This window comes from Crocodylus siamensis, chromosome 1 (assembly GCF_052110815.1).
Source record: "Crocodylus siamensis isolate JL-2025a chromosome 1, ASM5211081v1, whole genome shotgun sequence".
NCBI lineage: Eukaryota > Metazoa > Chordata > Crocodylia > Crocodylidae > Crocodylus > Crocodylus siamensis.
Window position 1 is genome coordinate 48018174 of NC_143395.1, and position 24652 is coordinate 48042825.

Consider the following 24652-nt stretch of genomic DNA (forward strand, 5'->3'; position numbering starts at 1 on the left):
CCTTGGATGAAGTTCATCCAGGCCCGCTGATTTGAACACATCCAGCCCCTCCAAGTGCCCCTTTACTAAGTCTGCACTAACAGTTGCTGGGCTGGTGTCATTCCTGTGTCCTTAGGCTTTCCTAGACTTCCCTGTTGAGCCAAGAGGGGTTCTTGGCCCCTTTTTATGTGCAAGGGGATTTTCTCCTTCTGCATCTGTATGATAGCTCCCTTGAGGAATGACCACCCTACCTGGACCCGCATTTTGCCAATGCTCTTGAGCTTTAATGCCTCACTAACTAATCTCCTGAGCACATTGAAGTTAGCCTATCTTAAGTTTAGCACTTCAGCCCTGCTGGTTAGTTTACCCACCCTTTGATGGATAGTGAATTCAATCAGTCGTTGGTCACTATGCTCTAGGTTACCTTGTACTTGTAGATTTCCCACCAGGTTATCCCCTGTAGCTAACACCAAGTCCAGATTCTAATTCTAATAGATTAGTGGGGCATGACCTCCCTTTAGAAAAGTCATGCTAACTTTTCCCCAGAAAGTCCTGGTAACCCACGTGCTGAACAATCCATTCTTAAAATTATTCCTTTGAAGTTAGACTTTCAGTTTCATAATTGTTAGGGGCTGGAAGGGACCATACTGATCATGGAGTCCAGCCCCCCTGCACTTGGGCAGGAAAGACTACTGGGATTAGATTACCCCAGAAAGATGGGCTTCAAGACACTTTATTGAAGAACACCAGGCTGCGTGACTGTCTGGGGGGAAGCCTATTTCAAACCCTTGGTACTCAACTTGTAAATAAGTTTTTCATTATATCTAGCCTGAAATGATCTTCAGACTCTTTGTGCCCATTATTTCTTGTCTTCCCCTAAGGGGCCATAGTGAACAGATGCTCCCCCAGGCCCTGATATATGCCCTTAATATACTTATAAGCTGCTACGAAGTCCCCTTTGAGTCTTCTCCAGTCTGAACAGTCCCAAGTCTTTCAGCCTCTCCTCATATGACCTAATCTCTAGATTTCTAATTATGCATGTGGACCTCCTTTGGACTCACTCGCCTGAGTTAAGAAAAAAAAACAGAGTTAAATTACAGAACAGTGCCAAAGACACAAGGGTTGTCATATTTTGTTGCTGGTGTGGAAGCGTACCTTTGGGTGCTTGCCACTTTAAGGGCTGAGGCAGGCAGCTGGCAGGTGCCTGATTAGGGCATCCTAGGGAAACTCTTTGAGAAGATCCTCAGGGAGCACATCTGTGATGGGCTGGTTTCAGGGATGATGCTCAAGGGCAACCAGCACAGTTTCATTAGGGGCAGGTCATGCCAGAACAACCTGATTGCCTTTTATGGTTAGGTCACAAAGGCAATGGATGCAGGTGTCGCTGTGGATATAGTCTTACTAGACTTCAGCAAGGCCTTTGACACCGTCTCCCACCCAATCCTCATTAAAAAACTAGGCGACTGTGGCATTGATGCCTACACAGTCAGATGGATTGCAGATTGGCTCAAGGGTCATACTCAGAGGGTGGTGGTGGATGGGTCATATTCGACCTGGGGGGAAGTGGGCAGCAGAGTCCCCCAGGGCTCGGTCCTTGGGCCTGCGCTGTTCAATTTCTTCATCAGCAATTTGGATGATGGGGTGAAAAGCAACCTGTTTAAATTTGCTGATGATACCAAAATTTGGTGTGAGGTGAGCATGCTAGTAGGGAGGCAAAGACTGCAGCAAGATCTGGAGAGGTTACAGGGGTGGGCTAACATAAACAGGATGCGTTTCAATACTGACAAGTGCAGGGTGCTGCACTTGGGCAGTAGAAACCAAGCAGCACACTTATAGAATGGGAAACTCCCTTCTTGAGAGCACAGAGGCAGAAAGGGATCTTGGAGTCATTATTGACTCCAAGATGAACATGGGCCAACAATGCGAGGTCACAGTTGGCAGGGCTAACTGGACCTTGTTATGCATCCACAGGTGCATCTCAAGTAGGGCCAAGGAGGTGATCCTCCCCCTTTATGCAATGCTGGTCAGGCCACAGCTGGTGTACTGCATCCGGTTCTGTGCGCCCCATTTAAGGAGGGATGTGGACAACATTGAGAGGGTCCGGAGGAGGGCCACGCGCATGATCCGGGGACAACAGGGCAGATCCTACAGTGAAAGACTGTGGGACCTAAACCTGTTCAGCCTTCACAAGGGAAGGCTGAGGGGGGACCTGGTGACTGTCTATAAACTCACTAGGGGGGACCAGAAGGGGTTGGGAGAGACACTGTTTCCCCTAGTGCCCCCTGGCATAACAAGAAATAATGGACACAAGTTATTGCAGAGTAGGTTTAGATTAGACATCCACAAGAACTACTTCACAGTTAGGGCAGCTAGGAGCTAGAACCAACTTCCAAGGGAAGTTGTGCTGGCTCCTACCCTGAGGGTCTTTAAGAAGAGGCTTGATGCCTACCTGGCTGGGCTCATATGAGTCCAGTTTTTCTCCCGCCCAGGCAGGGGGTCGGACTTGAAGATCTACAAGGTCCTTTCCAACCTTACTTCTATGGTTCTATGATTTTAGGATCCAGCTTATATAGCGGGGAGGCTGCACTTTGCTGCCAGTGGCCCTGAGAGAAACATCATCTGGCTGAACTATAGCTTAGGAACATCCTGGACATATAGGCATCAGCTACAGGGATGGCGTGAAGACTCCTGGTCCTGGGCATAACTTAAAACTGCATCCTGTCACCTAATTTGGAGGTCCTCAAGAGGAGATTTGACAATCACCTGGCTGGGGTCATCTGACCTCGGTCCTCTTTTCTGCCAGGGGCAGGGGGTTGGACACGATGATCCATCGGGTTCCTTCTGACTTTATAATCTATGAATCTTGCCAGGGTAGGGAGACCTGGTGGGGCTGCCTGTGGCAGTCCTGTCTCAACTAAATACCAGGTGCTAATTATACTTAGTAGGCACCTGAGCCCAGCAGAGACAAAGGCTGCTGGAGGCCCTGGAGAGGGTAGTGCTGTTGGGAAAAGTTATGGTGAGGGCCTGCTCAGAGTAGGGATGCAATAAGGGGCACCTGAAGGACTGAGTGTGTGGAGGTGTAGAGTAGGGCTGCTGAGGGTGACCTGAAGGCCTGCACCAGAGGGTGTACTGAGAAGGCTGCTCAAGTGGCTTGAAGGGTGGTACATGGGCCTACCCCAAGTGCGTGTTGGTGAAATTAGTTGCCCCATGAGGGGATTGTGGTAAATGCATCCTAGTGTTGAATGCTAAGGCTACACCATGTAGCGTAGGCTGTCTGAGGGAGACAAAAACAAAGGAACGGGAGACCCCTCCTGCAGCGGGACCCGGGGCTGATACAGCCTGTCCCCACAAGAAAGAAGGCCCTGAAGACAGGGAGAACTTACCTTTTTCAGGAGAAGAAGAGGTGGATGAGCCATGCTGGGATGAAGCACCTGTGTGGTTCACCAGCCGCTTTTATTTCCAGCTAAAAAAAAAGCTGTTGGTGAGGAAACAACTGAGGAGGCACTGAGGGAAGCAAGCTGCAGGAGTGCTTCCCAGGCTGGGCAAGGACTGCACTGGCTGCCACCAGGGGACCTGAGGGCAGACCCATTGGAGGGGCCCACAGGCAATTAAGGAGATGAGGATGGAGTCAAGGGACTGTAGAGCCACAGACGCTGGAGTTGTAAGTAGGAAAGGGCCAAGACCCCACTCCCCTTTTCTTTTGTTTATAAATTTGTCCTTTTCATGAATTACTCTGAGAGGCCCTAAGGCAAGGATTAGGGATACAGGTGATGTTCAGGGAATAGGAGTGGCCAGGGCAGCACTGAGAGTAGCAGCGCTGCAAGGAAGACCCAGCAATAGCAGCAGAGATAGTTTAACGTTCTGAAGACACCCAGGGCAGAGCGAGGACACCAGGAGCCCAGCAGATGAGGAGGGCTCAGGAGGCAACATCGAGGGTGTATTAAAGGCTGGCACATGGCTGGGGTGTAGGTAAGGTGGAGTCCCAAGAATACCTGATAGGAAGTGCAACTGACTCACAAGGGTCTACAGGAGGGAGCCCCACCACTGAAAGGAAGATCCAAGTCACGACAGGTGAATTTTGGGTTTTCCCTCAGGGAGAACGCGAACCCTCATCAAGACGGCAGGAAGAAATGCTGTGGCCAACCCTGGGCACATGCTCCAAGGTGGCAAGGGGACAAGACCAAGTGGGCACATAAGGGAATTCATGGGAACCGAAGTTGCTGTGTGGCAGTACCAGTGAAAGACTAACTAAGTCTGAAAGCCCACAAGGTATTGCTCAAGAGGAGCTAGGGTAGTGGAGTGTGGCCCAGGATGGGTAGAGTGCAAAAGGCCCCCTGTGAGAGGGGAGTGGAGTGCAAGAGGCCCCTGTGCACTGTGCAGGGAAGTGGGGACAGAGTAAGTGTGAGTGAATGGAGTGGATATGTCTACATGTGCCTATTAATACACAGCAATAAGCTCTGGAGCTTATCACTCCAGCATTTATTGCTTCTGGGCACATGTCTGCATGTGTGCCCAGGATTTTAGCACATTTTGCCAGGGTGCAGATGGCAAAGGGGCAAGGGGGTCAGCCTGCCAGCCTAGGGCAGCTCTGCTCAGCTCAGTGTGCTGTTGATGGGCTGGCTGGAGCATGAGGGTGCTTTAGTACAGAAGACAGCCCTCACTCTGAAGCACCCTTGTGCCCCAGCCAGTCAGGGAAGCCTCTACACGTGTGCTGCTGCGAAGTCTTTTACTCCGCAGCAGGATAGTACTTGTGAATACAAATATTATCCTGCTGTGGAGTAAATTAATTTACTCCAGCCTAGTAAAGTGTAGACACCAAGAGTTTACTGCACAGCTAATTAGTCTACTGCACAGTAAACATCTTGTGTAGATGATCCCCATGTTTCCAAAATTGTGGTCTTTACCAAGAGAGCTACTTACAGGGTGCATCTACACATGCCTATTAATGAGCAGCAATAAACTCTGGAGCTTATTGCTGCCAGGTGTGCATCTGTACATTTGCCCGGGATCGCATCATATTGATCCAGGACAAAGCAGCTGGGATGGAGTAGTATTTACAAGTACTATCCTGCTGCAGAGTAAATTGATCTACTCCAGCCTAATAGGGGTGCACATGTCTACTGTGCAGTAAACATTTCATGTAGACATCCCCACAGAGATACAAAGCCATCTCCAAATTATTTCCTCTAGCATCATTACCACCTAGTCCCAAATAGGTTATTATAAGCTCAATACAAAAACAAACAAACAAACAAATAAAATCTAAGAAAAGATACGAAAGGAAGAAGCAAAAAATTACTTCTTAAAACAATCTACTTGAAAGCGTTCTTCTTTGACAAGATAGGCTTCTCCTAGATTATGCTGCTTAAAGATTCTCTGGTTTTAATATTAAAATGTGGGATCCACAGATGAAAGCAGCATAAAAATGCAATCAGAATTGGATCTACTGTCCTTTGAATTCAGTAGAAACATTTCTATTGGCTTAACTGAAATTGGATCAGCCCCTAAATTATTTATAAATCCTTAAAAAATACTATGTAAATGCTGTAGGGGAAAATTAAGTGTAGGAGGAAAACGGATGTAAAAAAAAATGCAATGGCTGAGGCCTTGCACCTGTAATTAAAATAATTTAGGTGTATATAGTAAAAAAAAAAAGGATAGATTCTTTTTGTAACAACCTTACATCTCTGCAACCATGTGCATACAGAGTATTTTTAAGTTTCTCTGAAGAGCTGTCTGAAAAACAACAGATGAGGTAGTTTTAATTAAAACAGTTTGGAAGAATAGGTATTTCCTCAGAACAAATATTCTAATCATCCAACCTATAATCATTCTTCTTAGATAAAAGTTTTATCCATAATACAATTCAAATCATTATCCCATCAGTTACTATGCAACCTGACTCCAAATTTGTACTAAATGCATTCATGTCTCTCCAACTCTATTTACTTCATTGTGTATTTGTGATATGTTTTCTTGGTCTTAACAAATTTTAATACTTTTCTCAGACACTTAAAAACCAAACAGTCTCCAGTTTGCCATAAAAATGCTACCAAAGGCTGGATGGTCTTGCTAACAGCTAGGTAATACAGTCCTAAGGCATTTAATAACATTATATACAATAAAAATTGGCTTTAGAGTAGTAAACAACAGCTAGATTGCATTTTACATTAGAGATATTAGGAGGTCCTGTAGATTGACAACAGAAGGTTCTTTTAACATTCTTTAGTCATTTAACCCATATGTGCACTGTTGTACTAGGCCTGGGGAGCATAATCTACCTTAATGGAGCAGGATTAGGTTAGCTGGTATGCTTTCAATTTAGAGGAACCTCAGCAGGGATTGTATGTTCTGGAACTTCTTCTGAAGTTGTGCAACTTGCTTAACCTAAGTGCCAAAAATTAGGCTGCTTAAAATAAAGGACTATTGTACATTCAGACTTGTAATATATCTAACATTGATAATGTAAAGCAGGTGTGTCAAACATATGGCCCATATGATCCAGCCCATGGGTCTTGGGCCAACCCCACACACTGCAGGCAGTATGCAGCGCCAGTCTGGCATGTGGGCTTGACCTGGTGCTCTGGGTGCTGCATGTGGTTCAAAAGACCAGGATGGGGTGCATGCTGCATCTTGTGCCCCACAGGGCTGGTCCTGCGTGCAGGCTCTGGGGCTGGTCCAGATTGGGAGTGCTAGATGGAGTCTGTATATAGTGGGGTCCCATATGCAGTGCATGCCCCATGCCAGCCCCTGGGCTGTGTGCACTATGCATGATGTGCCAGTTGCAGCATATACCAGCATCACTTTTGGGTCTTCTGGCCCTTCAGCCCTAGAAAGTGGCACAAGAAATAAGGAGGAATTCCCACTTTTATATAGAAAATCATAGCGGTTAGGTTACAAAGCCAGCAGGCCAAAGGGAGGGAACAGGTAAAAGGTAAAGAAACATCAATGGTAACATATACTCAGCACCTTAATCTCCCCGCCCCCCCTGCACCCCTGAAAGTGTCCCCAAACAAGACTTTAGACCCTACAGCACTCAAACAGCAACCTGTAGCTGTCCGCAAGTCTGTGTCTGGCCAAGTCAGTGAGATCTCCAGCTCCACTGTGTACTGCTCTGTGTAGGGCCTAGGGTTACCAACCCTCCTAGATTGGCCAGGAGTCTACCAGAACTGGCATCAATCTCCCAGTGACTATTGAAAGCAGTCTGGGAGATTGATATTGTGAATGCATTGAACAGTACAATTAATGATATTACATCAAAATCTCCTGGAACAGCTTCGGTCAGTCGGCAACCCTAGGCTGCCAGGTTCCACATGTGCATTGCTCTCTTTTCCCCATACTCCAGCCTCAAGCTTCCTCTTCCCTTTTCCTTTGCCCCTCTCCCCTGGAGATTTCTGACAGCATCAGTCCAAATTAACAGTCAGCACAGCTCTACAGACTGCCCCATGGTTCCTCTTGCTGATAGACACATTACTGTCACATTACAGGGTGTTGTGCTGGATGCAGAACAGGGGTTGGTCCTGGTGCCTCAGGCATTGCATGTGTGGCTGACATGGGGTGTGCACTGCATGCTGTGCCCTGCTGGAGTGTCCCCAACACAGCCTAATGTGGCCTGGCCATGAGGCTGAGATGTAAAGCACGGGAAAAACTTTCATTCAGGCTTTAATGAGAGCTTCAAAACATTTTCTTTCAAGTCAATGTACTTCAAATCCTAATGCCCCTTGTAAACATTATACTCAGAAACAACACAAAATTCTGATTATGAACATTTCTGTTTGTGCATGTACAAATGTATAAACATTTTAACTTTAAAATCCCTCTGGAGAAAATTATATCATGCTTGTAACGCACACTAGTGAATAGTGAAGAAACTACTAAAAGTTGAAAAGGAAAACTGACTTTCAGAATATTGTTCCTTTATTTGTAGGTGGAGCATTTTATTACATTTGTGTTATGGTTAGTTAAATCTGTATTTGGGAAAACTGTTTCAGTTAGTATGAGTCTATTCTTCTTCCAATATGTTGTCTGCGTTCTCAACAGGAAAGAATTATCAGTACGTTAAAAGAATCTTCTGTTGTTGTCAGTCTATGACATGCTAATAATATGCATAGCAATATTACAGCAATTGGAGTTCTCGCCCATGGTTACTACATGAGAGGATCTGAATCTATCTTCTCACCTCTTACAAATGTTCTCACCACCAGGCTAAAAGATGTTCTGGAGATGAAAATGAGGAATCTTTATAGTGTTTCTAGTTGTTCTTCTTTGTATGGAACAATTAAATATGCATTAGATAAAATGGAGATAATATGTAAAAAAAAGTCCTTAACCTAGTGGTAAGGGGAGTCGCTTCTCAGAAGGCAGTTCTAGCTTCAGATTCCTTGTCCTGTGACTAAAACCTTTTTGTGGATGGGTGGGGCAGGGGGTGGGGTGTGGTGGGGAGGGCAGATAAAAAAGAAAGATATAACTCAGTAGGAAAAATTATTAATTCTACATTGTTTGTTGAGCCAGCTTTTAATCTACTATAAAATGAACTGTTGGTGATATCCTTAAATACAAAGATTTATTGTTGAAAAGCTAACATACAATATTAAACATTAGTTAATGTACTTATGAAAACCCAAGGAAAATGGAAGTGGAAAAGCAATCTTTAAGGACACGCTTTTAACTGTAATTTACAAGGGATTGATATATTCGAAACCTTTCTTTCAGGGAAGAAAATGCTGCTTTCAAGCAGAATTTAACAAGAGGGAGGGAGGTAAGGAGGAGGAGAGATTTTAATTGATTTGCCCCACATGTTAGTTAATAATTAAATATGCAGGTATTAAAATTAGTGTTGTTCTTTGAGATAGTCAAGATTTTAATTTTATATAGTTTAAAATGTTTGAAAAATTGAATTAAGTTTCTAGATTAGGATTAGTTACTTGTACAGATAGAAATACTCAGTGATGTATACTTACTTTAATGCACAACACAGTGCTTTTCCCTTAAAAGATTGGTATTTGTAATCATCTATTGATTCATTTGCAGTACTTCTATTATGGTACTGCATAGTATGGGTATATAAATTTAAGGCAGTTCTCTTTCACACACAGGGCTCACTTTAATAATGTTTCTTGCTACGCTACACTTTTGTTTAAAAGGTGTTTTTTCACATTAGTATTCAAATGGTTTATATATAGCATTAGGGGTTCACTTATAAAGCAATGCATCACTGTAGCAACACCAATTTGTTCATTATATTTAAAAAAATCTCCAAAGAATTGTTTCCTCTTTTAAACCAGATAGTTGCAACTGCTGCAAGATATGGAAATAGCTGAGGATAGAACACAGCCTAGGCCTGGGTTTTTTGCGTCTCACTAGGGCTGTGTGAAGCTTCAGGTGCTGATTCGATTCAGAGGAGATTCAGCCCGATTCGGTGACCAAGTCTCTGAATCCAAATCGAATCAGGAGACCAATAAAAAGTTCCAAATCAATTCGAAGTTTTTCAATTTGGAAGATTCAGAGAGCTTCAGAGATTTGAGCAGCCCCACTCATGGCCACAGGGAGCTGGACCCGGACTCCATGCTGGTAAGTAAGGGGTGGGCTGGAGGAGGGGGGAGGGGACCATGGGTGAACCCACACCAGGCCCCATCCCCTGCCTGCTCCCCCAGTCCCCCTGAGCACACCCTGACCCTCATCCATTCTCCCACTCTCCCAGCCCTGTCAATGGCTGCCCTGCCCAGCCCTAGCTCCTGGTACTTCAAAAAAAAAAAAAAAAAGTCCCCCCATTCACTGGCTGCTTCTAGGCAAAGGGATGGGCGGAGATAGCCACTGCTCCCCACTGCCCTGTGCTGTGTGGGGGGCTTTGCAATGAACCCCCATCCCCCACCCACTCTCCCAGTCCCCGCCCCGCATGGCTGTCCTGGGCGGCCCCAGCTCCCAATTCTTTAAAAAAAATAAAAAACCTTGCACTCACTGGCTGCTGTAGCAGCCATTGGGGCTTCTGGGGGCTCATGGCACAGCAGCATGGGGTAGTGGAGGCAGCAGCTGGTGAGTGGAGGCGTTTTTTGTTGTTTTTTTTTAAGAGCCAGTAGCTGGGGCTGAGAGAGCTGGTGGGGGACAGGGGCTCATGACAGAGCCTCCCTTGCAACTCAAGACAGTGGGGGGCAGTGGGGATCGTACCCCCTTTGGCAGCTGGTGAATGCTGGGCTTCTTTTTTTTAAAGAGCCAAGAGGCTGGGGCCAGGTGGGACAGCCATTGATGAGTTGTGGGGAAGGGGCCTGTTCGATTCAGAGATTCAGTCAATTTGGTGGCGGCTGAATCTCCAAATCAGATTCAGCCTAATCCATTTGGGACAGTGATTCAATTGGCACAGTGATTTGAATCTCCAAATTGAATCACTGTCCCCGAATCAACCGAATTAGAATCCGAAGCAATTCTAGTTGCTGTGCACAGGCCTACCTCTCACCCTTCTATGCCAGTTGCTATTATATTCATTTATGATTGAACTATCTGAATGATCATGTTGTACTTTGAGTGATCCATGTGAAAGTTAAAAGTCCTTAAATCAAGGATCAGGACTGATAAGCAATGCATAATCTGGACCCAGTCATCCTTTTTATCGTTCCAACTGACCTATCATTCATTGATTAGAATTTCCTGCAGCCAGAGAGGTGTGCATGTGCTTGTAGTGTGTTTGTGTGTGTGTGTCTTTGTGTGGGGCAGGGAGAGTATTTTCTTGGCCAAGATTGGGGGAAAAAAGCTCTTTAAGGATTGCATGCCTGTCACAATTAGAAGGAGACATGGAGACGGTAGGAAGTGGGTTTAAAGCTCCTAATGTCTTCTACAGTAAAAAGAAAATACCCTTTCCATACCGTCTTATCCTCATACAAGATTAACAAGAGGGCATGAAGGTGACAGCAGTTCTCTACCAAGGGGAAGAGATGTGGGATTTTACAGGAATAATGACCAACACTGAGTTATTGATAGGGATCTACTGAACTTGAGGTAGCTGCTGGCCTATTTTGCATGCAGATCATGGGGCCGGCAGTCATTCTTGTGGGCTAGGAATGGCCAGCCCCCCATACCTCAAATTGGCCAAGGGATCCCAGCAGCCCCATTCCTCACTGTTGATTGGCTGTGGGGGCTGCCTGTCACCTGGCCCCACCCCTTGCCACCAATTGGTGAAGGGGCTGAGCCAGATGACAAACAACCTTTGAAGCCAATCAGCAGTGAGGAGTGGGGGCAGCAACATCTTCTGTGCTGGCAGCCCCACTTTCTCCTTCACACCCCTGGCAGGCTGTGTGGTCCAACAGAAGCAGCAACAAGGACTGCTGGCTCCCCAGAGGGAGCCAGTATTTTCTTTTTGGTAAGCTTTTTTTTTTTTCCAGGGAGCCCACTGAAAGCAGGGAGCCCATCTGAAATCACAATTTCCATGCACATCATGAAATTACAATTTTGGTAGGCTCCTTGTTATTGATGGCAAGGTCCCAGATGAATTATTTAATAATGTTGTGGCCTACTTAAACCATATTCCTGGTGTCTTGTCTTTCTTCTTGTGGAGTCTAAGATAATGTTGCCACATCTTGCTGATGCTGATTAATTTATATCTAACTCATCAAAATGTCAGTCCTTAAACTTGGGTTGACATAAGACTTAACAATGTGTAATAATTATTCATTACTTGTCTCAGCAGAGTAATGATGGCACTATCTACTTGACCACACCAGCTTGGGAGATGATGTCAAATGGAAGCCACTGCTAATACAATACTATATTTTCTTGAATACACCACACCCCAGAATTATAATAGGCACCTTGTTTTTGAAATACAACATGTAGAGAAAAAAGATCATTCCTTGGAATAAAAAAATGAACAACAACAGCTAGTGAGCAGTGAGTTGTGTAGAGATTCAACTTTCACTTTTGCTTATAATCAGCAGAAATTGTTCCTACCGTATTTATCACATATAATACTAAAATTTCTAGCAGCTGTGTTTTGGGCAGAAAGTGTGTGTTGTGTGCAAGGAAATATCATATCGTCAGAATGTGTGAACTTTCAGGTGATCAAAGGTAAGTTAAATGCATCACATGTGCACTAAGAGTGAGAACCCGTATAAAAGGTATATAAAAGACTATATTCCTGGGGTGGAGTTTTACTGCCCTAGGGATCATATTGAACAAGGGCAGTCATACCCATGTTTTTTCTATCTGATAAGTTTTTATATCAGTTCTGAAGAGCAGGATTTCCCATAGCACAGAAAAAAAAAAGATTTTTCTACTAAATACGAATCCAGAAAATGTAATTTAAATATGAATAAAGAATAGTGCAAATTCCTGAGTAGATTCGCATAAACTTCATAAAGCATCAGTTTAACACACTAACAGGGTTTTGGATTTATTTATCATAAATCATAATTTGGTATCTGATTTCCAATTATGAAATTCAAATAAAAATGCCTACAAAACAGATTCACAAAAACTTGAAATAAATTGGTTACTCTACTTTGCAATGAGGGAAGAACAAATTTTGTAATTTGTTCATAACTGAAAGTTGTCAGTGTATTAGTTCAATATAGACTGTAAATGAGGCTCACTATAAACTCTGAAATGATTAATGAGTTATATTTATACCAATTATAATGCCAGTTTGCTAGAAGGCTCACTCTCATGAAATTTCCAAGCCTTAGTTGTCTCACATAATTTGGCCAAGCATTCAAATGTTTTGACTCTGAAAGAAACCTGAACAACACAAGCTGTGTCCCTCCATTTATTTCTAAAGTTAGCACTTTGCAAAAATGTGAGTTAAATAAGTTCCATAGGTATAATTATATGGGAATGTTCAGAGACCCATGTCTCCTACTTTGCCATGGAAGATGCAGGAATGCCAATTAGGCATTTTCTCATCCTTAGCTTTTGACTAATCATGCATAGGTAAGGATGGGGAAAAGAAAAGTTTTATGTAGCTTTGGCATTTGACAACAAGGTTCAATACACTCACTATCTCTCACCCACCTCTTTGCCGATCAAAAAAACAGGACTTTTTTCATGCTTTGATTAATTTAAAATTCTGGCACCCATGTGTATAGGTGGGCACCACCTTGGGATGCCATTGAAAGGCTACGCTCAATGGCTGTCTTTGGCATTTCCCTTTGGTAGGGATGGAGACAGGGATACATTGTCTTTCTGTCACTTCCCTATTGTGGTTCTTTTGAATTTAGTGTTGTTTTTTGGGGAGGTGGAAGTATGTTGTATACATTTTTTGAACAGCTAAAGACTCTATGTATGAGAGGAGCTTTGGAGTGACATTCAGGGTGGGGGTGAGATGTCCCCTGGATCTCAGGCAGAGTAGTGGGAGTGGGTGAGCAGGCTGAAAATGAAGAGGTTGGGACATTTAGAAAACACCATTGGGATTGCCCAGAGGGTTTGCTCCTATGTGTGATAGAAGGAGTGAGAGTTTGGAGTGGGAGTTTGAGTTTGGAGTTTTCAAGTTTTGGGAGTGTTGTTTGTGTCATCTCCTGTTGTTTCTTATCTGTGAACTGTTTGCCATTTATTCAAAGCTGCTGTGACCCTTTCTGGAGAGGGAGGGTTATAAATCTAAATCTACACAAGAAATATGTAAATACTAAAGGTGCACTGATACATTGGTCCAATATCGGATTGGTACCAACAGACAATTTTCTGTATATATTGGATATCGGACCGATGGGGGTGATAATTTGGCTGATAAATATCTGAGCTGTGCCCAGCTGCAGTGCAACACAGAGCATAGCCAGCAGTGTGGACAGCTGCCTCCAGCTGGTAAGTCAGAAGGGGAGGGAGTAGGGAAGGGACATGGGGGGAGCAGATCAACACCCCCCATGGTGAGGGAAGGGGGGGAGGCAGGTGCTGCCCAGCTGTGGCAGTGAGGGGGGAGGGCATGGGATGGAGGTGCAGCTCGTGGAGAAGTTCCTACCACTGCTTGCACCCCAGGGTGGTGGGGGGCGGGGAGCATGTGCCTCCGGATTGGCACAGGGCATGGTGAGCTAGAGCCGGCACTGCACAGGGCATTTCTTGCTGGGGGCTGGGCTCAGAGAGGGCTTTGGCATTGCTGGGAGGAGGCCGCATCCACCTCAAATATTGCCGCAGTTCCGCTCCCAGTCATGCATCTCCGCCCACCACAGCCTTGGCTTTTCTCAGTGCCTAAAAGGCCGCACATGTAGATGCTAAGACTTAACTGCAGAGCTAATTAGTCAACTCTGCAGCAAATGTCTCATGTAGATGTGCCTGCAGGCTACATTTCTGCTGCCAAATCCTGGGTGTGAAGAAACTGACATTAACATGGAGGAAGAAAAGGAGTAACTTTAAATACACCCAAAACATTCATGTGATGGGGTGACCAGGATGTGTTTCTGTTCCAGGAGAAATATTCCACTGTTGAAGAAGCAGAAATTACAAATCACAACATTTAAACTTAGAATAGTAAAATAATTTGATTAGTTCAAAACACAGAACTGAATACAGAGGAAGGGATAAGTATCGGTAATCTTCAAAGAATCAGCTAATTTTACTGCACTTTGAATTAATATTCATTTTGCACTTAAGTTTTATCATCCAAATCATCCTTGGTAATTTAAAGCACTCCTCCAAGCCATTTATGCTCCTAGATTTATGCAAAAAGACATAACCTTGTACACAGTTTTTGAGCATTGCAAAACTTTCATTAGTTGGCAGTTGTATTTCAGACAAATCATAAAATATGCAGATTACATTAATCAATTATAGTCAAGTCTGCTTAATGTCACCAACAGTTTATCATAATTTTTTCTTTCATTAACATGATTTTTCCTGTAAGGATTTTGACCTGCTGCTAGCTGAAAATAGAATGATGCATTTGTTTTCTAGTTCTTTACTACTTTGGCACCTGTGTCATCCCTTGTTGCTCATTTTCAATGCCAGTATAAATGGCATAAAACAAACCTGAATAGCAGCCTTCTCTGTGATTTTTAACTCAGGGAGATGAGACAACTGTAAATGACTCATGTACATGCACCGTTGTAAGAATGATTTGGCTCTGGCCTTACATGTCTTCCCTTGAATGTATGCAAGGAAGGAAAAGTTAAAGTAATTTAGTTGACAACTGTAGTAATAATAAGTAAGACAAAAGAAACACAAGCCTGGAAAAAGTATCTGGAATGTATAAAATCTACAACTAAAAACATATTGTTTTGCCCTTTGTAATTTGATCCTGAAATAGATATATTTCTCAAGGATAACTCCCAGGGAATGAACAATCCCACTGACTTCAAGGTAGCACATTTTGTTATAACCCTGTCCATCAAAATTACGCAAACAGGCTGAGTTACTAAAAGTACAGATTTAGCTCTCCATCATAATATTGAAAAAGAAAATACAGTGCTTTCCACTAATTCATTTCAGCATCAGTCTGCTATCTTTATATTTTGGCATTCAACTTTCTTTGCTTACATGCTTGTAACTAGCTGATTTTAACTGCAAAACTGATTTGGTTACTTACTAGACATGAAACAAGAACTGTATCAAGTAGAAATAACCAAAATTGATTTTCTATTTGGGGGCATCGTTTTAGTTATTATTTTATAAACACATCCCTGAAAAGACATAAAACAAAAAAAAAATCAACCCCCCCAAACAAACAACCCCCCACCCGAATAATATTGTGGGGCCCTAATACAGTTGGGATTCAACATTTCCAACACTGAGGAAGAGAGATTGAAGCCATGCTTGACAAATTTAAAGATTGCTAGGCATCACTTCTGAAAGTGAATAAAGGATTATAGCTATCATTTTAGGTACTCTGAATCAAGGTAATAGCACCAGCATGAATCTGATATACAGCACGTGTCAATTGTCTCTTCCAAATACTTATCTAACTGCTTTTATTTAGGCAATCTTGATAAAAAACATACCATTTTATAAGTGACCTAGATGTTGCACTGTTGGTGCCATAGAAAGCAGAGAAGGAGAAAAGCTAAGCAATCAGACTTGCTGTTGTTGAGATCATAACACTACCAGCCTCAGATATGCTTTTCTATTATATAATATCACCTAAACTTTTGTTACACTAAAAAGTAGTTAGTGACTTCAAAGGCAATGTTGGGTGACAGGTAATTATATGATTTAGGAAGAATGGTAGGTCTAAATTATGCAACTTTTTATCTTTTTTTTAACATAGTATACTAATGATCCAGTTTACAGACAGAAAGAAAAATCAGATACATGATTTTGTTTTCCTCTTCTGTCTTTGGGGATATATTATGTTAAAATCAGTCACCTAATTAAAATTTCCAGTGACCTGGAAGTTTAGAAGGTGGCTATGTACTTTCAGCATTATTTTTAATTGTGTAAGAGATGCAGGATAAGAGTATATCTGGTTGTAAAGGGCGTCTTTACCTGGATTTTAAATAAATTGCATATGCTATTATTATTATTTCAGAATTGCTCCCTGAATCTGTTTCTGCCATAGTGTTTATATATATATATTTATGAGAATATAAGATGAGAGAACTTTTTTCTCTTAATACCAGACCAGTGGCAATGCATTGGGGTATCATGTGCCCCCCCCCCAGATTTCTGCCCCGAGAGTGGGCACAGGGCTCCAGGGCGAGGTTCAGGTAGCAGTGGGGGTGGCAGTGCGATTTCTGTACCAACGGTAGGGAGAGGGGCTGCAATTTGACTAGCCCAATGCCCAGCAGCAGTTGGGGCAACAGCAGCAACACAGACTTGTGTCCCCGACACTTTCAGCACTTATGCATTGTCTGTGTATCAGACCTTGCTCTGGACCCAGATGCCAGCTGTGATCTCTCATCAACATAGACCATATCATGACCACTGGGCTAAATAACATGGATTATAACATTTGAGGATCATTTATTTGCTCTTCTACCAACATTATACCTGCTACTATCTGCCTGCAGTGTCCTCTGCTGTCTACATTAGACAGATGGGGGGGATCCCTACATGTCAGAATAAATGAACAGTGATCTGTTATCAGTTCCAGAAAGATGCACAGTCTGTGGCAGATCACTTCAAGCTCCCTGGACATTCTTTTGCTGACCTCAGAGTAGCTGTTCTTAGGCAGCAAAACTTTAAAAACCCACTTGAACAGGAAGCTGCAGAACAAAAAATCATCCACAGATTTTGGATTTTGTTAAGTATGGTCTACTAAACCAGATTCTTATCCTATTAGATTAGCTTTTCTCTCAGGAGGTTAACTGATTTGTTTTTCTTTGGTTAACCCACCTTACCCCTTTCAGCAGTGCCCCCCTCCTTTTTTCTGTCCCCTTCCCTACCTTTTATAATCTAATCGCTGTTTCTATTTAGAAACTCCTGTAGTCCTTTCATATCATTTGATCGAATAAGCCACTGCTAATGAAAGCTTGGGCATTAAGAATTAAGTTAGTCTATAAGGTGCAAATCTACCCTACCATCTGTCTGACTTCAGACTAACACAGCTAGTTATCTTTGTCTGCTCAAAGAGAACTTTTGCCAGTAAACAATTGCATAGCTATTTTGGCAAAGTTCACATTCGGCTGTCTTTGCCATTGCAGCAAGCCTTCACAATCTCAGGTATCAAAATACTTCTAATGTTACTGTTGAAGGGTAGTTTTGTGCTATTCATTATACCTGTGAGGCCAAGGGGGGAATACTATCAGCAAGAGAGAGAAAACAGTAGGCAGCATGTCTCCTCTGAGCATTTTAATATAAGGTCAAGTACTAGAGGCCATTGCGATGTTATGTTGATGGTGGAACACTTAGGAGCACATATTGAGTGTTTTTCAGTTCCTTTGTGGTAGACTTATAGAAAAGTAGGGTTGGAAAAAAACAGAAGAGGTTATCTAGTTCAGTGCAAAGAAGGATCACTGCTGTCTAAAACACCCCAGACAATGTCTCACTTGCTCTTAAAAGCTTCTAAGCATGGGGATTCCATAACTTAAGTGGCCTATTTCAGTTCTTAACCACCCTCAAGGTGGAAAGTTCCTCCTAATCTCCAACACAAATTTCCCTTGCTGCAATTTAAGACTATTGCTCATTTTTCTGTCCCCTGTCACTACAAGGGTCAGGAGAGGGAGTGGGAGAATTACTTCCCTCTATTTGCAAACAATGCTCCAATTAATACAGCTGCCAGAAGGCTTCAACTATTGGCCTTTTTTTGCGACAAGAGCACACTGTTGCATACTCAGTGTGTGGTCCATTGTACTCCCAATGTCCTTTTCTACAGGACTGCAGCTTAGCCAGTCATTTTCCAGTTTATGTGTGTGTGCAATTGTTCCATCTTAAATAGAGGACCCTGCCCTCATCCTTACTGATTTCATTTGATTGATTTTTGAGACTTTCTCCAGTTTACCCAGGTCTTTCTAAATTTTAGCTCTACCATACTTCCAAAGTGTCTACATTCACCCAACTTGGTGACATCTACAAATGTGTTAAATGTGTACTCAATCCCATCCTCCAGATCATTAATGAAAATACCCAACAACACCAAACCTAGGTCAGACCCCTAGAAAACCTTACTCAATACCTCCTCCCAATGAGGCACCAAACCATTGTTCAATACTCTTTTGAGCACAATGAACCAATCAGTTATACATCCATATTACAATACTTTAATGTCTTCTTATTTCTTTAGATTATTAATGAGAATGTCATGGGAGACAGTGTCAAAAGATAAAATTAGGGTATAAAATCCCCTGCTCTGCCTCCATCCACAGAGCCTGGCACTTTGTCAAAGAAGGAAATCAAACTGGTGAGGCATGACTTCCTTTTGATCAGTCCCCACTGGCTGTTCCTTATCTCTTTGTTCTAGTCCAGGTACTTACATTTTTGTGTTGTGTTAATTTGTAAATATATAATATTTAGCCAGGTTATGAATTGCTTTTGACCATTTTGCATTTGTCTGGTGAGGAAAGCTATTGTTTAGGATGGTTGAATCTATTGTAACTAGAAATACTCATGATTGAGACAAGATATAGTTTTACATACTATAATAAACATCAAATAAAGTAGTAAAAAATAAAGTAGAAAGTCCTAGGCATTCTGCGAATCATCCCATTCCAATATGTCCAACAAGAATAAAAAAGATGTCTATGCTTCTGGCAACATAAACCAACACCTTTTGCAAATGTAGGAGAATTATGTTATTTGACCAGTTTTCTAAGCCTGCCCATGTGACACTATTGCTACCTGTTTCCTGAAATGAAACATAATATAAAAGTTATTTGTTTTGGACTTGTTCTTTTGTAGTAGAAACCAAAACTCTGCCATGGGCTTTAAGATCTGTGGCCAATGTGGGTGCAATATTTTTTCTTCAAAATAATGTAATCTGAATGTTCAGTTACAGCATTGTTTGCATTCTTTTGAATTGTAATCAATGGGGATTGTTCTGTCCTTGGTTGGATTGTTTTATTCTATTTCAGGTTTTTTTCCATGGAAAATATACCTTCTGAAAAAAGAGCTGGTCAGTATTTTTTCAACAATGCATTTTTTGTTGGAAATTCCAATTCATCAGTTCATTGAAGCATGTATGTATTTATTTATTTATTTTTACAAATAACCGAGACTTGAATGACAGCACTTTGCCTGAAAGTCTATCTAACATCTCTCCCAGTTACACAAGTGGTCCAATAAAATATCATTTAAAAAAATAAACCAAACCAACCTTGCTTCTTACTCTCTTTCCACCTAGGCATCCTTGGTGAGTACATGTAGAACTAAAATTCCAGTTGTACCTCAAGCTGCTACCTGGATTTTCTCAGCCCACAGAAGTGGAAGGAGGGTAGGGGATAGTGGTGCTGAATACACGTCAGGAATAAAGATGTTTTTGTAAACAGAGAAAATATATTGATTCTCTCATAGAATTGGTTTAACATTACTGGACAGAATTCAATAGACTCAATAAGTCAGTAAGACCTAAAATTAACTGTGGCTGTGCAGACAGATCACAGGTTTAGATTGTAAAACTTTCCTGTACAAACTAGGCTAGTAGCTACCATCAAACATGTCTTTGATCTATGGACAAACAACTCAAAGATCTTGTTGAAGCTGATGGGCTTTCATTCGCATACATGAGAAAGCAATTTAAATGTCTCTTTGTGTACTGGATACTGAAAATAAAATCCTCTGCTCAGAATCCTACCAGGCCTGAATATAAGTTGAGCTATGTAGCTCAAGGGATTTCCCTGAAGACTGACGACACACATAGGGTCTATGGCACTGATTTAGTTAACTAATAACCTGTAAATATCAGAGCAGAAAGAATGAGAAGATAGCAAGTAGCGAGAGAGGTAGTGTTTGTGGCATTAAGAGGAAGCCAAAAATGAACTATAAGGGAACAAGAGAGGCTGGAAAGCAAATTTCTGGATTTATGAACAAGGAAATTGCCTACTGTGTTCAGTGAAACAGGACTTTGCACAGGACAGATTGACTTTTTTTTATAAGTAAACAAGAGAACAACATAGCAATAAGAAATATTGAGTCATTCATCATTTATCTTTAACAAAAACAATGTAGCAAGGCCTTAAATATTGGCTAACTTCTAAGATCAAGAGAAAATAGTAGAACTAGGAAAGCATTGCTAGTATAGTTATTGCTAGGATCAGCTTAAAAAGCTGAGCTTAATAAACAGCAATTTAAAAACATGAAAAAATAGTGGGTCCACTTCAGATAAACACTGAAAACATTCTTATCAATACATAAATATGAGCCGATAAGACAATACTGGAAGCGTTAGTAGAAAATTGCAAGATTGCTTGCTGGAACAATTGTTTCTACTACTTTGAGACTTCAATAAGAACTGCCATTTACTGAGTCAGACTATAGGTCCATCTTGCCCAGCATCCTATCTCACACAGGGGCAAAGGTTAAGAGCTTCAAGAGCAGCCCAAATGTGCAACAAAGTCCTAAATTTGTCACTACCAGGAAAGTAAAATTTCTTTACTGCTGACTTGGTCCATTTTGCAGAGATGATGAAAGATGAAAGGCCTAAATTAGTTTGATGGACTTACATTCAGAAAATTGACAATGGTTATTTTGTGACAGATTATGACTGATATTTTGGTATATGAATAAATAACATATACCAATTAAAAATTTATAAGAGAACTACACATCAGAATTTGGAGCAACCTGATATGCTTCCATGTTTGAGAATACCAAACAAATTAAGCCTTAATTAATGTTGTAATTAATAGTTTGTAAACTCTCTCCCTCCCCCTCAACCAACCAACCAACCAACCAACTAACAAACATAGAATAAACTCTGTAGCTTATTGCTCCAGAGTTTTTTGCTCCCGGAAACACTGTTTGAATGTGCCCCTGAGAATAAATAACTGGATTATATTGCTTTGGAGTTTATTAATGCACAATGCATTGAGCCCAAGTCTGCTCCAGCTGGGCTCAATGTGCTGCAGAGGGGGTGGCTGGGACAAGAGGGTGCATCTGCATGGGACTAGCCAGCAGGCAGTACCCACAGTGAAGCAGCCTTGTGGCCCAGCCAGCCAGCCAGCCAACCAGCTAGTGTCTACATGTGCTCTGCTGCACATGAAAAAACTCCATAGCAAGCTAGTACTTGTATTCATAAGTACTGCCCTGCTGCAGAGTTTATTAGTGTTGTATACCCTAAAAGGGGCACATGTGTAAATGCAGAGGTGTTTACTACAGAGATAATTAGGCATCTCTGAAGTAAACATCTCATGTAGAAGCACTCAGAAGAGAGAAGACAGTAGGGGTGTGCAATATTTGATTTGGATTCGACTCACATCAGGAACAGTGATTCAATTAATTGATTTGGATCACTGTCCCGATTTGATTCGGTTGAATCTGAATCTGCGGATTTGATGCTGATTTGGAGAATCAGTGATTCGGCCATAGACACAGTTTTAAATATTTTCTCTACATACCTCAAGGTACCAGGTGCAGCTTGTGAATGCTGCAATGCTGGGGTGGATGTAGCGTCCCACAGGAGCATGGGGGAGGGCACTCACATGCTCGGTGATGGACCTAGAAGTGGACCAGAAGTACTTCCAGTCTGATTCCAGGTCTGCTGCCAAGTGTGAGGGGAATGCCCCTCCTCCTGTGCCCCCTTGGCTCAGCGATTTGCCACTGGGGGACCCTGGGTGCCCTCCCAGACCCAGGAGGCACTACTTGCCAAGCCAGGGGGAAGGGCGGTAGGAGGAGTGGGGGACACACACGCTCCCTGGCAGACCTGGAACTGGACCAGAAGTGCTTCTGGTCCCCTTCTGGGTCCACTGCCAAGTGCGCAGGAGACTCCCCCCATGCTCCCATTGGACATTCCATCTGTCCCACCATCTTAGCATTCATGAGCTGCCTGGTACCGTGAGGTATATAGAAAAAACATTTATCACTGTGTGTATGTCTGAAACATCGAATGTATCTGAGTCAATTCAGAGGTTTGCAATTTGATTTGGAGAGATTAGCGGGTCTCCTGATTTGATTTGGATTCAGAGATTTAGCCACCGAATTGGGCCGAATCTCTACCAAATCAAATCAGCTACCAAAGCTTCATGCAGCCATAGTAAATAGACATATAGATGGAGAGGCAGAATTGCAATTTAAAAAAAAATACCCTAAAAATATGTTTTTCATTTGACAAACATGGTGTCTCTGACAAGATATCTGTAAGATAAACCTGTAATAGGGACACAGGATATATAAAACTTCAGGTACAATTTAGAAGCTGCTTTTGGAAACTTGACTCTCAGTTACATTTGATATTATATAGGAAAATCAAAGCCTCATGACTAAAATGAAAAGAAATAACATAATACTTTATTAGGAATATTAAAAATCATATTTTTGTGGCTTTGAACTCATGAAGTTCAGTAAAGATGATTTATGTTTTTAAAATTAATCTTTTCAGATTCTAATCTGGATGTCTGAATACTGCTGTGGTCTCTGTAAAATGTATACCGTGTTGAACAGCAAAAATATGTAGTTTATTTTTAATGCTGATGATCCATGTCACTTTTTGTTGGTGTAAGCACTAACTCCTCGACCCTTTTGTCCTTAGGAAAATTACTTAAGTAATTCATAAATGTTTGCATAATCTGCCCTTGTCTTTGTAACCCAAACTAGGAATTAAACAGCTTCTTTACTGGACTGTGTTCCTACATGATCTCCTTGTAGATTTAGAGACTTATTAAACTAAATTTATCCATTTTAAATAGCTATTGCAACCTTATTAATTCAACCTGGAACAAGTGCAGAAAAGGGGCACTGAGATGATAAGGGAAAGGGACAGGTTGTCTGACAAAATGAAACTAGAAGATCTTGTCTTATTTAGTTTAGTAAAATTAAGAGTGAAAGTGGATATCATGTAACCTTCTTAAATGAATTAGGGAGCATGAACAATGAAGAGGGAAAAAAACTATTTAAACTTAAGGACAATTTTGGCACAAGAAAAAATATTAATGCAATATTTAAACTGGAAGTTAGAATGAGTTTTGTAGCAAAATCATGATGTTCTGGACCAGCTTTTCAATTGCAGTAGTGTGGACAAAAAAACAAACTGAGTTTAAGATGGGACATGATTAATTTATTAAATAGATTTGATGTCATGCTGTGTCATGGACTCAGTGGGATGTATAATGTTTAACTATAGCTTACTGCTTATCTATAAAGGAACTCCAAACTTATGTTCCTAGGATTCAAGAAACCAATTACTTTCTCAAATCCACCTATACAAGGTGGTACTTAAGCAACTGCTTAACCTTAAACAGATTTATAAGCCACACTGACTATCTGGAACATGTAATAAAAGTGGTACTCCAAAAGACACTGTTCCCTTGGGTATAATGCATGAAACACCCATACTGTGGCTCTCTGGAAGTAAGGAAATCAGAAAACATAAATACAGTTGTTGAATAACTATAGTTTTGTATTAGCATATACTTTCTTCAAAAGTGAAATTTTCTTTCTTTGAAAAAAATAAATAGATATACCAAGAAGCAAACACCAGGAACTGATATTTCAAGTGATACTAGGAAAGACTGTTTCAAATGAAACAAAATAAAATGAAACACCCCAATATGTTTACTGTGGAATTTAGTGTAGATTTTAAAAAATAGATGGATTAGACTATTATAATGGGTGCCTCTACATGCTACATGTATACAGCAATTAACACACTAATTGTGCTTCATAGGAATCCAATTTAAGGTGCCTTAAAATGGAAAACCAGCCATTAACATCTTCACTTATAATACAGAACATTTTTATGGCAGGTTTGTATGGTGCCTTAAATTGAAAGTATGGCATGCCTGGGGCTACCTTGACACTGGTGCTGACAATCAGCTAGTTGTTGGCCCTACCCTTGAGGCAGTCTGAAATCTCTGACCAGCCATGGTGTGGTCCTAGCCCCAAGACCACACCAAGTCATCATAGGCCTTGGAATGGGGTGGGCCACCCAAGCCATGGCCCAACCAACTTTTATCACGTTAATTTATATAACCCACAAACACACAATTGTCATTCTAGTTAAAATTGTATAGCTATTTTTTAACTGCATAGCTAGCTAAATTAATTTGATAAAAGTTGGTCAGGCCATGGCCTGGGTGGCCCACCCCATTCTGCAGCCTATGCAGGTCATAATTGGCTGCAGGCACTCAGCTTTTGACTTACCAGTGTAGGGTGGAGCCTACAATCATTTTGGGCTCCC

General features: G+C 41.9%; 1 protein-coding gene across 3 annotated transcripts in view; it reads right to left on the bottom strand.

The window, feature by feature from the left end:
* KHDRBS2 (KH RNA binding domain containing, signal transduction associated 2) overlaps positions 1-24652 on the bottom strand; it is a 736982-nt gene that overhangs the window by 419367 nt on the left and 292963 nt on the right. The window lies entirely within an intron of this gene.